At 39.9% G+C, this 14,505-nt stretch overlaps 1 long non-coding RNA gene across 1 annotated transcript in view; it reads right to left on the reverse strand.

Annotated features, from left to right (window-relative positions):
• Positions 1-2,449: 2,449 nt before the first annotated feature.
• LOC311060493 overlaps positions 2,450-14,505 on the reverse strand; it is a 41,383-nt gene continuing 29,327 nt past the window's right edge. The window contains exon 4 of the long non-coding RNA XR_014602268.1: positions 2,450-2,469. This is a non-coding gene — a long non-coding RNA (uncharacterized lncRNA). The remainder of the gene's footprint in view (positions 2,470-14,505) is intronic.

Below are 14,505 nucleotides of genomic sequence, written 5' to 3' on the forward strand. Positions count from 1 at the left end.
CTTTATCCATAGTTTAAGTGGCAGAGATACTGTAGCACCAGCTATCCCTTCTTCACTGGGAAGAAGGCATGGTTCAAGGCCATCATGCGTCTGGATCTCTGCACTTGAGGAGTTTGGTGAAAACTCTTATGATTCCCTCTCAGATGACGTCCATCAATCAGGCACGAGACCTCACAATTGCTGTATATACATCCAAAGCGGACCACCAGGAGGATTTTGACCTGAGTAAGCTTAGAGTGTACAAGTTCCTCAATAATAGATCAACCCTCTTAAAGCTGCTGCCCCCGACAGAGAATGCCTTTGACCGGCACCTGAGAAGAGCTGTTCTAGCAACCATAATAGATAAATGTGCACATATCGCCAAGCCGGATATTCCTTCTTTCACAGAGTATGGATGGTCTCTCAGTGCTAGCAATGCAGTCCCCCTTGCATCTACCGAGCCAGCCTGGCCTGTGTCAATGAACAAGGCAATATCATGCAGCTGTATCAAAGGCTGCCAGAAAAACTGTTCCCGTGCAAAGAAGGCAATTCCATGCTACTTAGGATGCCGTTGCCAGGGACTGGAGACACGATGCAGCAGGATCAGTGCAACACATGACAACAGTGACAGTGAATAGCATTGTACCATAGTATCATTGGCTTTAGAAGCAGGCAAGACAGCACCATAGAGGTCAAAATGAACCTTTTGTAGGCAACCTCAACTCCGCCTTTACTCTATTTGTCACTAAGTAGTCTATCTTTTGTTATGTTACTTGAATGCATACCACTATGTTAATTTGTATAGCCCTAAAGTTGAAGTTTTTGGCAAGTCTTGGAGTGTGCATGTGTCTGTTTATATTGTATTTAGTTTATTAAAATGATACATAAGATACATTGTGGGCTTTTTCTCCGATTTTTCTCTGCAATCATCCCCACAACTATAGATCTATAAATCAATAAATCTGAGGGAAAATGTAATACCATACATTATTTATGACTGCAGCCATATTGACAACATATAAATTAAAGCTCAAACTGACCAAATATGTTCATATTGCTTAAAAAGCAGACTTTTTGCCATAACAGTCAGCTGTCACTGTAAAAGTCATAGTAAAACTCATTTTCGCGTGGCGTCCATCTTGGAAATATGCAAATGAAAGGTCCAGACACACCCAATCATAAAGATAAGTATTCCATTGAGTTTCTCATGCTCTGGAACCATGAAATAGACACCAAGTTTTTATTTCTAGCCCATCTGGTTCAAAAGTTATTGCCAAAGCTATTTTCTGATAATATTGAGGCGGCCATATTGGATTTCCAGCAGCAAGGTGACCGGGTTGTCCATATAGGTTGTGATCCTACTGGGTCATAGATATTATTTCTTGTGGCCAACCTTTTATGGCAGGGCAAATGCAGCATACCCCCCTTTGCCCCCTGGGTATAAGTTTTTACTCTACTGGATGTCGGCCATCTTGAATTTCGGAGTCAAAACGAGGTCTTACAATTAAAATTGTGTCAGAATTGGAATCCTCATGGTTGACTTGTATGGAAAAGTGCCTTCATACATGATTCTAGGTCATTCAGATCAAAAGTTAATTTTTAAAGATGGCGCCGGGTGCCATTTTGAATTTGGCTGTCTAGCAAAAAATGCCGGGATTTTTGGGAGGGACCTGGGGGCTAAATCTTTTCTAAAGGGTCCATAGAGGTCAAATCAATCGTCAAAACGTACTTGCCAAAGGATGGTCACAGAACCTCACTTTCGGACCCTACTATAAGCCCCACCATTTATCTTTTGAAAATTCTCCTAAAACAGCATGCTTACACTAAAATGCTTATATATCCAGACTTATAAGGGCTACTGGCATAAACTTGGTACCTGAAGAAAGCTAAGACTTGGGGGATTCCAATGTTGGTGTCCAACACTGTACAGTTATTACCAAATTGCTGTAGTATTCCTGCAAACACTGAAGAAATGTCATTTTTGTATCCTCGCCTATACAAAGATTACAGTTAGACAGTCAAAAACACCCTGTTACTCTCATGGTTGCACCCCAGCTATATTCCTACTTTCTTCCCCCATAAGTGCAGATGTTCTGTGCAAAGTTTCATGTCAGTAGAATAAAGAATGTGGGGTTAGCACCTGTTTTTTTGGAAAGAGGTCCTGGCGCTGGCGGCCATGTTGAATTTCTCAATTTTGAGGCCTTAATTGACATTTTTGCGCTGGGTATACAGCAGATTTGGATTCAGCACCCCTTAATACCCCTAGAAATGTTGTATACCAAAAATAAACACGAAATGCCTTCGGGGTTATGCTTCTCTGAAAATTGACCCTGTCTATAGGGACTGGGACCCTCAAATAACCTACTTTTGTAATAACAGTTTTTGGTTGGTTTCTACAATTCATATTATGTTTCTGCCAATAAATCAAGTGTGTCAAGTGTATACATTTCAAAGAGGACAAAGGTATGGATGATATTTCTGTAAACTTTGCTTTATTGTATTAAGTAACGGTCTGTGAACATTCATTACGAATGTGGTTATTTTGCTCTAAAAAGATACAACAATCCATTTCAAAATCCTGTAGTTAGGAAAAAGAAAAACAAGTTGTGCTTTGTTCTAACCCAAGTTCTGCTTTGAGATGTATCCAAATCAAAACATTTTTTTTTCTTTTACTGTTATGCTATAGATTCTTTCCCCAGATAATTAGCGATTGAGGTTGACCAGATCGTTCCTGTTGATTTTCTTTAGAATCCTTTCCATAATCTCGCTAAGTTGTTCGTTAACATCATCATCATCGCTGTACTTCTCCCAGAGCACACCGGCGATGTAACTCCTTCCTCTTTCTTGCCCCAGCTCATCCCTTGAGAGTTGATTGTTGCCTGGAAAGTTGCTTTTCTCTCCCAGATACCACTTAAATGATTCAAACTGTTGATTGTCCAGCTCTTTCAGAACTGCAAAGATCCGTTCTTTATCGCCAAATTCCTGTTACAAACAGACAGTGGTGTAAAGTAATTAAGTACATTTACTCAAGAACTGTACTTGAGTAAGTCAAATTCTGAGGTACTTTTACTTTACTGGAGTATTTCAAATTTTCAGTCCTTTTACTTCTACTCGACTACATCTCAGAGGCAAATATTATACTTTTACTCCACTACAATTATTTTACAACTTTAGTTAGTCACATTGTATTTTGATTATTATTACAAAACATACTGTAAATTAACCACTTCAGCTCCGTATACATTTGGCACAGTCCACAATGCGTTGCGATGTGACGCATTGTGAGCTTGTAGATCTGCTATTTTCAAAAGATTTTAATGCATTTTTTACATTTTAAAACTTGTACAATGGGACATTCTGCATAATGAGTACTTTTTACTACTTAAGTATATTTTGAATCAAGTGCATTTTGAATGCCGGACTTTTACTTGTAACAGAGTATTTTTACATTGCAGTATTGATACTTGTACTTAAGTAAAGAATGTGAGTACCTTTTCCACCACTGCAAACAAAGGATGTTACACAAGTGTGAGGAGACTAAACACAACTTTAGGTATATGTTCATCTCCCAGGAGTTCAATACTTTTAATCCCTATATCTGATCGGATTAGATTTGGATTTCTGGTAGTTCAAAACCAACAATCAGGATTGGGATCACTCTGATATCGGATCAGATCAGGAAACCAAATCCAAGCTGTAATCTGGCTCAAATCTTCAAAACGGGTATAGTTCAAAACAAGAACATTTGAACAATTTAAACATATATTTCATTATTGAAAACATACATTAAAGTGTGTAAATGTAAATACTACCTTATTTATAGCCTTTATGGTTGATTAAATGTTTCATTTATTTTGTCACATTTGCAGTGTACACTTGCCTACCTCTCAGAACAGTGTATTCAAATAATGATCATATAACAACCCTATAGTGTCCCCCCCCCCCCCCCCCCCCCGACACACACATACCCCACCATCTTATTTACTATTACGAGGTGTAATAATAGGAAAAAATATACAAACATTTGGTGAATGCTAAAACAGCAGATCTTCAAGCTCACAATACATCACAACACGACAGGTTGTGAGGTTGTGGATCAGCTATTTTTGCTACTGACATACAACAAAGTATATAGGGTTTAAGCGAAGGCTATTAATTGCTGAACTGTCAGTCTACTTATGTTGTTCTTCATATCCACTAGGTGGACATAGGTATAGGATTGAACCACTGCAAATCAGGATCTGGTAATCTTGAAAAGTCTGAATGTGGATCAGGGTGATCCTGAATTTATTTGAAACACCGGGACAAACTGTATTGTCTGATCCTGGATCACAGAATATAGGATTTCAAAATCTTAACCGATCAGATAGGGATTAAAATGTTTTAAACTCGTGGGCCACACATTAATGTGATATATCTACATTTGGTTAGTCAAAACCCATTCAGATGCATTTATTTACATAGAGACACATAGGTCAGTGCAAACAAAACATATACATTCAAGTAAAAACTGATATTGTCTGTAAACACAATAACTGAGCAGCCTTTTCTGAAGAGGATTTGTACAAACAATTATGACAATATTTCAAATGTAGCATCAGGATGGAAAAGTGGATCAACTTATTGAGTTCATTGAATTCACACAAAAAGTACTAAATATAAAGCCTATCAACTTAAAGGATCTACACCATGAATTTAAAAAACAATAATAATATTTAATATATTGTTTATGTCCCTCAAACGTTTTTCAAAAGGTTTGAGCCTAAATCAAGCCTCAGATATACTCATTCCATTTAACTTCTCTCTGGCTTATAAAGCACTTTCACGGGAGGGATTGTACCCTGACGTGACGTCACGTCAGGGTGCAAATCAGTTTGGCCTGTTTTGAGACCAATTTACAGAAAACCCCAGATTTGCTGTGAAAGCCTGAGTGTTCAAACTGGGGTATTTTTGGGGATAGAAGAGCGGTAGGGGAGACCAAAAACACACAAAAACGAAGAAAAAGTTAAAATTCATGGTGTAGTCCCTTTAAATGAATTTAATTTCATCGTAAATACCTAAAGTGCATTTAAAAACACTCAAGGCTCTTTAAATTGATCATTCACATTAACCTACCATGCCTTTGATTGTTGAGATTCCACTAGATGTCCACTAGATGGCGACATTAACCACCAGAGAGAAAGAGAAAACGGCAGAGAGAAGACAGAGAAAAACTGTGAGAAATACTTATCCAATTTACACAATATGAATATAACAATGAAATTATCATTGGAGAAAATCATGTAACATTAGAGTGAAGGGCTAAACATTGCTTTATTTCTTTCTTTCCCCTCTTTGCATAACCTTCTGTATTATCTACAGTATAACATCGGTCTCAGTTACTATGTGAGCATGCATGCAGCTTATACATAGGGTTTATACAGGTTTCTATGGATGCCAAGCAAGAAATACATAGGCCATGGGTTTATAGGTCTACTATATAGTATATGAAATGTATTTTTTTTTTTTGTACTGTAACTGATCAATGGGATTTTCTTTATACATATTGTTGTGATTGTGATAATGTTTACTTTTATGAATTGACTCGGTTGGCCTCCATGATTCTTCTTTGTTTTTTATTTATTATTATTTTCAATATATATATATATATTATTTTTTTTAGACTATTTATAAGACTATTTATAATGTTTCAGTTATCATCAAATTCAGCTTTACATGACAGATAAGCCTATAATAAAACATGTATATTATACAAAAAACATTAGAATGTTTCACAGAGACTTACGTTGTGTGTTTGTGTTGAAGAAACAGACCCAGGATGTCTTTACTGATGTGTCTGTCATGAACAAATAAACACATCATCCATGTTAACATTGATGACACTTTAACTCCTCTCTCATAAAAGTAATGCAACAATAGACTAAAAATCACAACTTGATAAATGTGTTATTTTATCACTTGATACATAGCCTAGAGATACTGCAACACTTTACTAATAATATGCAATAAAGTACAAGATCATCATCCAGATTAACATTCATGGTGCTTCAACTCGTATACAAATGCAATTAAATGAAACGGGAAGATATTAGTTTAGCTCAATAGATAGCAAGTTTAGTCAAAAACAACGTCATAATAGCCAGTGTATGAAAATATACACATTTACACGTGCAACCAGAATACCATGAATAAAAAAAGTATACAATATGAATGATTAGAAATTCTTATTCTAACTGTTACATGAAACAGAGTATGACACTCACCTGTCTGGAGGAGATCAGAAAGGTAAGGAGATGAGGATGTGAAGGACTTTTATTGAGAGCAGAAGGGGGAGGGGCTGAAGTAGGTTGTTAGAACTTTACTCCCTAACCCTAAACACACCCACAGTGGTGGAAAGTAGCTAAGTACATTTACTCAAGTACTGTACTTAAGTACAATTTTGAGGTATATTTTTACTTTACTGGAGTATTTGCAATTGCTAAAAGGACCTTCCAAGCCTTGTTGGAGTGGTTACAGACAGGCGATCCCCGAACCTCAGGGACCTTTTGAACGGGAAAACTGCATTTTACCCATGGCGACGGAGAAACAACATATTCTCCAAAGGTGATTTCAGAGCAAACTCGATCCTATTAGCAGGCCCATGGCCTTCAGGGAATTTACCTAATTTTTGGGCATAGGGACCCCCTTATCTACTGGCATTGACCAGTGACCAACCGTTCAGTGCACGATTACTATGTCACTTTTACCAGTTAAGATACTCAAAAGACTGCTCGCTGCCCTGCGTTGCCGAACGAGTGTGTGCGCGCGCGTGCGCCTAGGTGATTCTTAGAAGTCAGACACCTATACTGCCCTGCCAAGCCAAAGAGCAGTAACTACGTTTTTGGACACACCGATTTATTTGGGTTGCCCAAAGGTCAAATTAGCCTTTGAGATGTTGGGGGATAAACAATTACATCAAGAACAGATGTACAATTAGTGTAATATCACTTATATGCCAATATCTCATTTGGCTGACCAGTTGAATCACTTTTAAACCCATTTTTCAGTGATTTTTGTTTTCGTAGTTACTGCACTCTGCCTTGGCAGGGCAGTATAGTGTGTCTGTATGTGTGGCTTTTTCAACAGCCACCCACACACAAAACCCCCTTACTTCTCGGACATTATCAGCATGGCCATATATGGGCATACTGGGGAGTATCATTTCCTATACCTGAGCATAATTCTCTCTCTCTCTCTCTCTCTCTCTCTCTCTCTGCAGTCGCGCTGAATTCCACAGTCGACATTGAGTAGCAGAGACAATAACCTACTACATATTACTATACCATGTGCCCAATAGCCAGCGGCAGTAGGCTACATTTATGTAAACAAAACTTATATCAGCCATAGAACATGTCCATGCTCTCCTGCGGAGGCAGGGGTGGACTGGGCGTGTGCCCGGTGGGCTGACCATTAATGGGCCGGTGGTCCTCAAATTATAATAATATGCACACCACCATTTTTGAAAGCTGGGTTTAAATACCCCGGTGATTGGCAGGGGAGGAGTTGTCAGCTTGATTGGAGATAGGTGAGTGGTTGGCACAGGGTGGCACAGAGAGCGTGCTAATCTGGATGGGACTTGTAGAAGGACAGTTTAGCATGTGAAGAAGGTGATGTGGTGAGCACAACAGAGGACCATGCCTTCATGGCTTATATCACAAAATGGTTCAGAATGGTTGCTAGCTATCTGAAGAACATTAAACGGCAAACTCTGCATGGTGTGTTGCAAGTAATTATGTCTATATATATCTAAGAATGGCCAACAATAATAATCCTATACTATCCTAATAGATTGATTAAATGCTTATATTAACCACTTAAGATCTATTTTATACTTTAGTCATACGATTGTCACACAAAAATATCTACACAAGCTCACAGGTCAGTGTCATTGTGATGTGGTCTGTCCTTGTAGATCTACTATTTTTGCAATTAATGAACATGAATGCCTCAAAATGTGTGTGTGTGTGTGTGTGTGTGTGTGTGTGTGTGTGCGTGTGCGTGTGCGTGTGCGTGTGCATGCGTGCATAGCTGCAGACGGAGAAAGATACCGTTTAGTACTATTTGTTGTAACTTAATGGGTTACATAGTTAATTGCATGATTGATTTAATTACTGCTAAATTCATAAAGTATTATATTCAGTTAAAAGCAGAGTTAAAAGATATATTTCATTTAATAGAGTTTATTGATGTTGTTTATTGAGAAACATTGTTTGACACTGTATTGCTACTTTTCTAGTTGTATACCTAACGAGGGGTTAAGTAAAAACTGCATGTCCCATAAGGCTTAGCGGTGAACCGGATGTTATTAGATACCGGGTCAGAGTTATTGTTTTCCAGTGCTATTGAGCAATACTAGCTGCGTGGATCGAATGAATGAAAAGCTAAAAGCTAACCAGTCTAAAGTCGCTGTTTTGTACCATTTGTATCACACCTTTTTTCCTATATAAAGTACCAACTTTAACTCCATATTTTCTTTGACCGTAGTTATTCTACACTATTAGCATGTTTTCACACATGGTTTTTCTCTGTAGCTTCACACAGTGTTCTTACCTGCAGGGAGAGCAAGGTGTGCTTCCTCCCTGCCAGTAAGAATAAACCATGTGTGAAAACATGCTAAAAGTACTAAACGGTATGCAGCTACGCACGCACGCACCACGCACACACACACACACACACACACACACACACACACACACACACACACACACGCACGCACACACACGCACACACGTACGTACGTTTCGGATGCTGTCAATGCACTGAATGGGACATTCTCACGTTTAATCAGACGATTGATTGCGTCTAATCAAGAGATACAGTACTTGACGGAGGTGTTTTCTATAAAGTATAGTTTTGGACTGCGTGAGCTAAAGCGAGCAAGTCGCCGTGCCAAACATTGTGACGTTCGCTTGAGCCGACTCAGCATCGTCCGAGATATGTATACCGAAAGGCACATCCTACTATAATTCTAGTAACCTCTGTAGTGGTGAAGCTGCTACCCGGTTCTCCTCAGTGGCCGGAGCAATTGCTCTGATTTTGCACACAGCCATTGACCATTACCATCTGAACTTAACTGTGAAGCCCGTTTTTCAATTTCATCAAATCTCACCTTCTTATTAGCGTTTATGTGTGAAACAATGTCGCCTCCCGGGTTGCCAGATCATGTGCGCATATCCCCCCACGGATGCGTCGACCGGGTATGGTCTAGTAATCATAAATCATGTTGTGGGGAGAGCTCTGCCACCGGGTAGGTCAGTATCTCTTGATTACACCCAATCAACGTTCTGATTAAACGTGGGTAGGTCACTATCTCACCTACTTAGACCATTCAATCGTCTGATTAAACTTGATAATGTCCCATTGGGTGCATTGATAGCATTTAAAGCCGTGAAGAGGGACAGCGAGAGAGGCAGAGAGATGTTTCCTCCACAATTTAAAGATACAAAACATACAGTATATTAGCACGTATCTTTTGTGAGATCATCAATAAATTCATTCTTTCACAATGTGCAACGGCATTAATTAATTACTTTGTGTGCGTTTGTGTTTTTAAAAAAAAAAAATTAGAACACGTAAGCGTGAGCATTAATCGGCGTCTATGCCTGGGGTCCCCAGACCCCACTTTGAGCACCACTAGTCTAGTGCCACATCACAGCAAGCACTCTGACAGACTCTAGACATGTGACCTCAAAGAGGAAAAAAAAACCCAGCTGTTCGGGTGCGTAGCGTAGCATACTGTAGCTGAGATGCAAGAAATGTGTGAGCACAATAATCTGATGTCCTGTAGAGCGTTTGATGTGCAATTGTTTTAAAATGTTGTAGTGTGGGCATGAAGATTATCCATATGTGTTTAATGCAACCTGAGTTAAATTCACTGTTACACATTTACTATTTTTTATATTGTTTTGTTTCATCATAGTCTAATAGACGTCTATGACTTCTTTAAGGGTTAAATATAAATGCAGCTACAACAATGTTTCCTGCTTCTCACTCTTGTGGTCAGATATTCAGAGCAGAGCCGTTTCTCACCTTGCTCCTACCTGCCAGTAAGAACACTGTGAAGCTACAGCACACGTGTTTTTTCTCTAGAGAAAAAACACGTGTGAAAACATGCCAAAAGTACTAAGCGGTATCTTTCTCGCACGCGCGCGCGCGCGCACACGCACACGCACACACACACACACACACACACACACACACACACACACACACACACACACACACACACACACACACACAGTGAGGCATTATGAGGCATTCTGGAATTCTGAAAAAAAGCCAAACATTGATCTCTTTAAACTTCTTAAATCTAATAAATGTGTTCAAAAAATTAAATGGTAGCAGTGTTGCAGAAACGGCCAACACGCTGAAGGACCTACTATTACCCAGCTCTAAATGTGTCAACTGGAAAAAAAATACAAATCGGTTCGCATCATGTCTATAATATGCATCTAAGCAATAGATTATTTAACAGGTTTTTTTTAAAACTAGTGTCTTTTTAGGTGGGAAGAAGATTGTGTGTGTGTGTGTGTGTGTGTGTGTGTGTGTGTGTGTGTGTGTGTGTGTGTGTGTGTGTGTGTGTGTGTGTGTGTGTGTGTGGGGCGCTGGCGAGTGGGCGGAGCAAGTTGAGGAGCCCACCGAAGAGTTTCACCATCGCCTCAACCTGATCGATCTGTCCCCCCTCCCTATAGTTATGAAACTCGAGGCTGTGAGAGAAGTGGCCCTGGCGAAGATACTACATCTATTTGCCAACACATCCCACAAAAGGCACCGAGAGACATGACAAATAGAACTGTCCAGCTGGCCAGAAAATGGGTTGGCCTAAACACACAATCCACAAACTCTTCCTCTCAAATGGCGAAGGGGGGCTGGGGGTCCCAAATGTATGAGTGGATCTATGCAGCAACAAGGCTAACCCACCTACTCCACATGCTTAATAATGATGATGGCACTGTCAGAGAAATGGCCAGGGCATCACTCCTTTCAGGAGGAAAGACTCTGGAAAACTGGACTCACAAGACAAGGGCTTTGGGGTCTGGTCTGATTGGCCAGATCTCAATGACCTCTGCCACTGGACAGGAGTCCAGTTAAAATGGGTAAAAAACAACACAGAAGTGCTCATCTCTGATGGACTAATTACAGACCCCAGTGTGGTAGTGGAGGCTACTCTCTCCCACCAGGGAGGGGATATTAGACTACAAGAAGACGCAGCTTGAAGGGTTCTGCTTAATATGAAACAGACTGAGGCCAAACAACACTGGCGTGGACTTCGAATTTGATGTACAAAAATGCTGTAATTGGGGAGGATGTGTTAAAATTCACCATCAAAGCAAGAATGCAAGTATTACCAACCAAGTACAACCTGTCAATCTGGTACCCTGACATCCATAGTCCACTCTGTATAAACCATCATGATTCTGAACAACACCTAGAATCCATTGCACACATCATCAATGGATGTAGTGCATATCAAAATGTGTACATTGCTCGCCACGACCGCATTGTCGACATAGTGTCTGATGCAGTCAAAAAATGTATGCCATCCAGTGCAGCAATGTACAAACACTCAAGAGTGCTACCAGATTGCTTTGGTTTAGCTTGTGATGTCTTTGCTAACATCCCAAATACCCCTGATGTCGTTTTTGTTGACACCTGTCACAAGGAGGTTCTGATTCTGGAAGTGGGCTGTGTCTTACATACATGAACCAGGCTTACCAAAATAAGCATTATAAGTACCAACTGCTTCTGAGAATCATAATAAACCTTGGGTACAGATGCAGATTCTCTGTACTCATATTTGGAAGCCTGGGCCATGTATATAAACTGACCACGAGTGGCCTAGCAATCGCTGGCATGACAAAACATCAAAGCCAAACAACTTGTGAAATATTGCTCTGTTTCAGCTGTTATAGGCAGTTTGTCTGTGTGGAGGAGGAGGTGCCATGTGTATCCTTAGGGACCATGAACTATCAACCCCGTTATATATTCAAATAAAGAATTAAAATGTGTGTGTATATGTGTTAAGATACTGTTTAGTACTTTTAGCATGTTTTCACACATGTTTTTTCTCTGTAGCTTCACAGTGTTCTTACCGGCAGGGAGGAGGAAGGTGTGCTTCCTACCTGCCAGTAAGAACACTGTGTGAAGCTACAGAGAAAAACCACCTGTGAAAACATGCTAAAAGTACTAAACGGCATCCATCTTTCTCCGTCTGCAGCTAAGCACGCACGCACGCACCCGCGCACCACACACACACACACACACACACACACACACACACACACACACACACACACACACACACACACACACACACACACACACACACACACACACACACACACACACACACACACACACACACACACACACGTACGTACGTTTCGGATGCTGTCAATGCACTCAATGGGACATTCTCACGTGTAATCAGACGATTGATTGCGTCTAATCAAGAGATACAGTACTTGACGGAGGTGTTTTCTATAAAGTATAGTTTTGGACTGCGTGAGCTAAAGCGAGCAAGTCGCCGTGCCGAACGTTGTGACGTTCACTTGAGCCGACTCAGCATCGTCCGAGTTATGTACAGAAAGGCACGTAATCATAAATCATGTTGTGGGGAGAGCTCTGACCCCGGGCAGGTCAGTATCTCTTGATTACACCCAATCAACGGTCTGATTAAACGTGGGTAGGTCAGTATCTCACCTAGTTAGACCATTCAATCGTCTGATTTAACTTGATAATGTCCCATTCAGTGCATTGAGAGATGTTTCCTCCACAATTTAAAGATAAAAAACATATATTAGCGCTTATCTTTTGTGAGATCATCAATAAATGCCTTCTTTCATAATGTCTGTGCAATGGGGCATTAATTCATTACTTTGAGTGCGTTTGTGTTTTTTGGGTGGTTTTAGCACACGTGGGCATGAGCATTAATCGGCGTCTATGCCTGGGGTCATGACCTCTTTAAGGGTTAAATATAAATGCAGCTACAACAAAGTTTCCTGCTTCTCACTCTTGTGGTCAGATATTCAGAGCAGAGCCGTTTCTCACCTTGCTTCTACCTGCCAGTAAGAACACTGTGAAGCTACAGAGAAAAACCACGTGTGAAAACATGCCAAAAGTACTAAACGGCATCTTTCTCCGTCTGCGCGCGCGCGCGCACGCACGCACGCACGCACGCACACACACACACACACACACACACACACACACACACACACACACACACACACACACACACACACACACACACACACACACACACACACACACACACACACACACACACACACACACACACACACACACACACACACACACACACACACACACACACACACACACAGGCATTATGAGTTATCCTGGCATTCTGAAAAAAAGCCAAACATTGATCTCTTTAATCTTCTTAAATCTAATAAATGTGTTAAAAAATTAAATGGTAGCAGTGACACACTTGCAGAAACAGCCAACACGCTGAAGGACCTACTATTATATCCAGCTCTAAATGTGTCAACTGGAAAATAAATACAAATCGGTTTGCATCATGTCTATAATATGCATCTAAGCAATAGATTATTTAACAGATTTATTTTTTACTTTATTGTCTTTTGTAATAGTCTGCTGTAATAGAACAGACATAGGCTACATCTCATTCTATGTTCAAATATTATGTGAACTTAATGTTGTGTTTTAAAACAAAGGGTTAGGGTTATAAACAATGTTATTATTATTGGAATGCTTTTTTATAGCTGCATAGTTTTGAATCGTCATGGTTATATTAGGGAATTCAACCTCTTAAGATTGTGATTCTCAAGGCAGGACTGCATTTTCCCTCACCTATGTCAGTGGTCCTCAACCTTTTCAGTTTGTGACCCCCAAAATAATCATATTAGAACTGGGGACCCCCCAAAATAATCATAATTGTACTGGGGACCCCCCACCCTGATAAGCACTTGGAATGTACTGCAGGAGTTACATTTTGTTTGACTCGGTTCCACAGATAAATATTGTGAAAATAGCCGATCTACAAGCTCACAACACCTTTCGTTGCAAGGCGTTGTGAGCTTGTAGATTGGCTATTTTCAAAATGTTTGCATTTCTTAGATTATTTGACAATTTGGCCAATGTTTGACCCGTTAGTAAATGTGCTGATTATTGATGCAGTAATGGTCTTTTTTCTGTTTTTTTGTATTAAAAAGGTAAGGACCTTTTTAATTGTCACTTCACTGTCAAGGACATTTTCTTAAAATTAGATTTTTGCCACGGACATACATAATAAGTGGTCAATAATATTAACAGAAACCATAGGCAGAGAATGGGTAGGCTAACTATTATAGGCTATATTACTTTAAGGACCACATGGTCAACGTTATGATGTAAATAACAGCAATGAAATGCTTTGACTGAAAACAATAATGCAGCTACAGTATGATGCAAAGACAGAAAAACACTGACAAGTAAAGTTACCTATCTGCCTCTGCGCCCCCC

The sequence above is a fragment of the Gymnoscopelus microlampas genome (genome assembly GCF_963454915.1).
Source record: "Gymnoscopelus microlampas genome assembly, chromosome: 14".
Taxonomy (NCBI): Eukaryota; Metazoa; Chordata; class Actinopteri; order Myctophiformes; family Myctophidae; genus Gymnoscopelus; species Gymnoscopelus microlampas.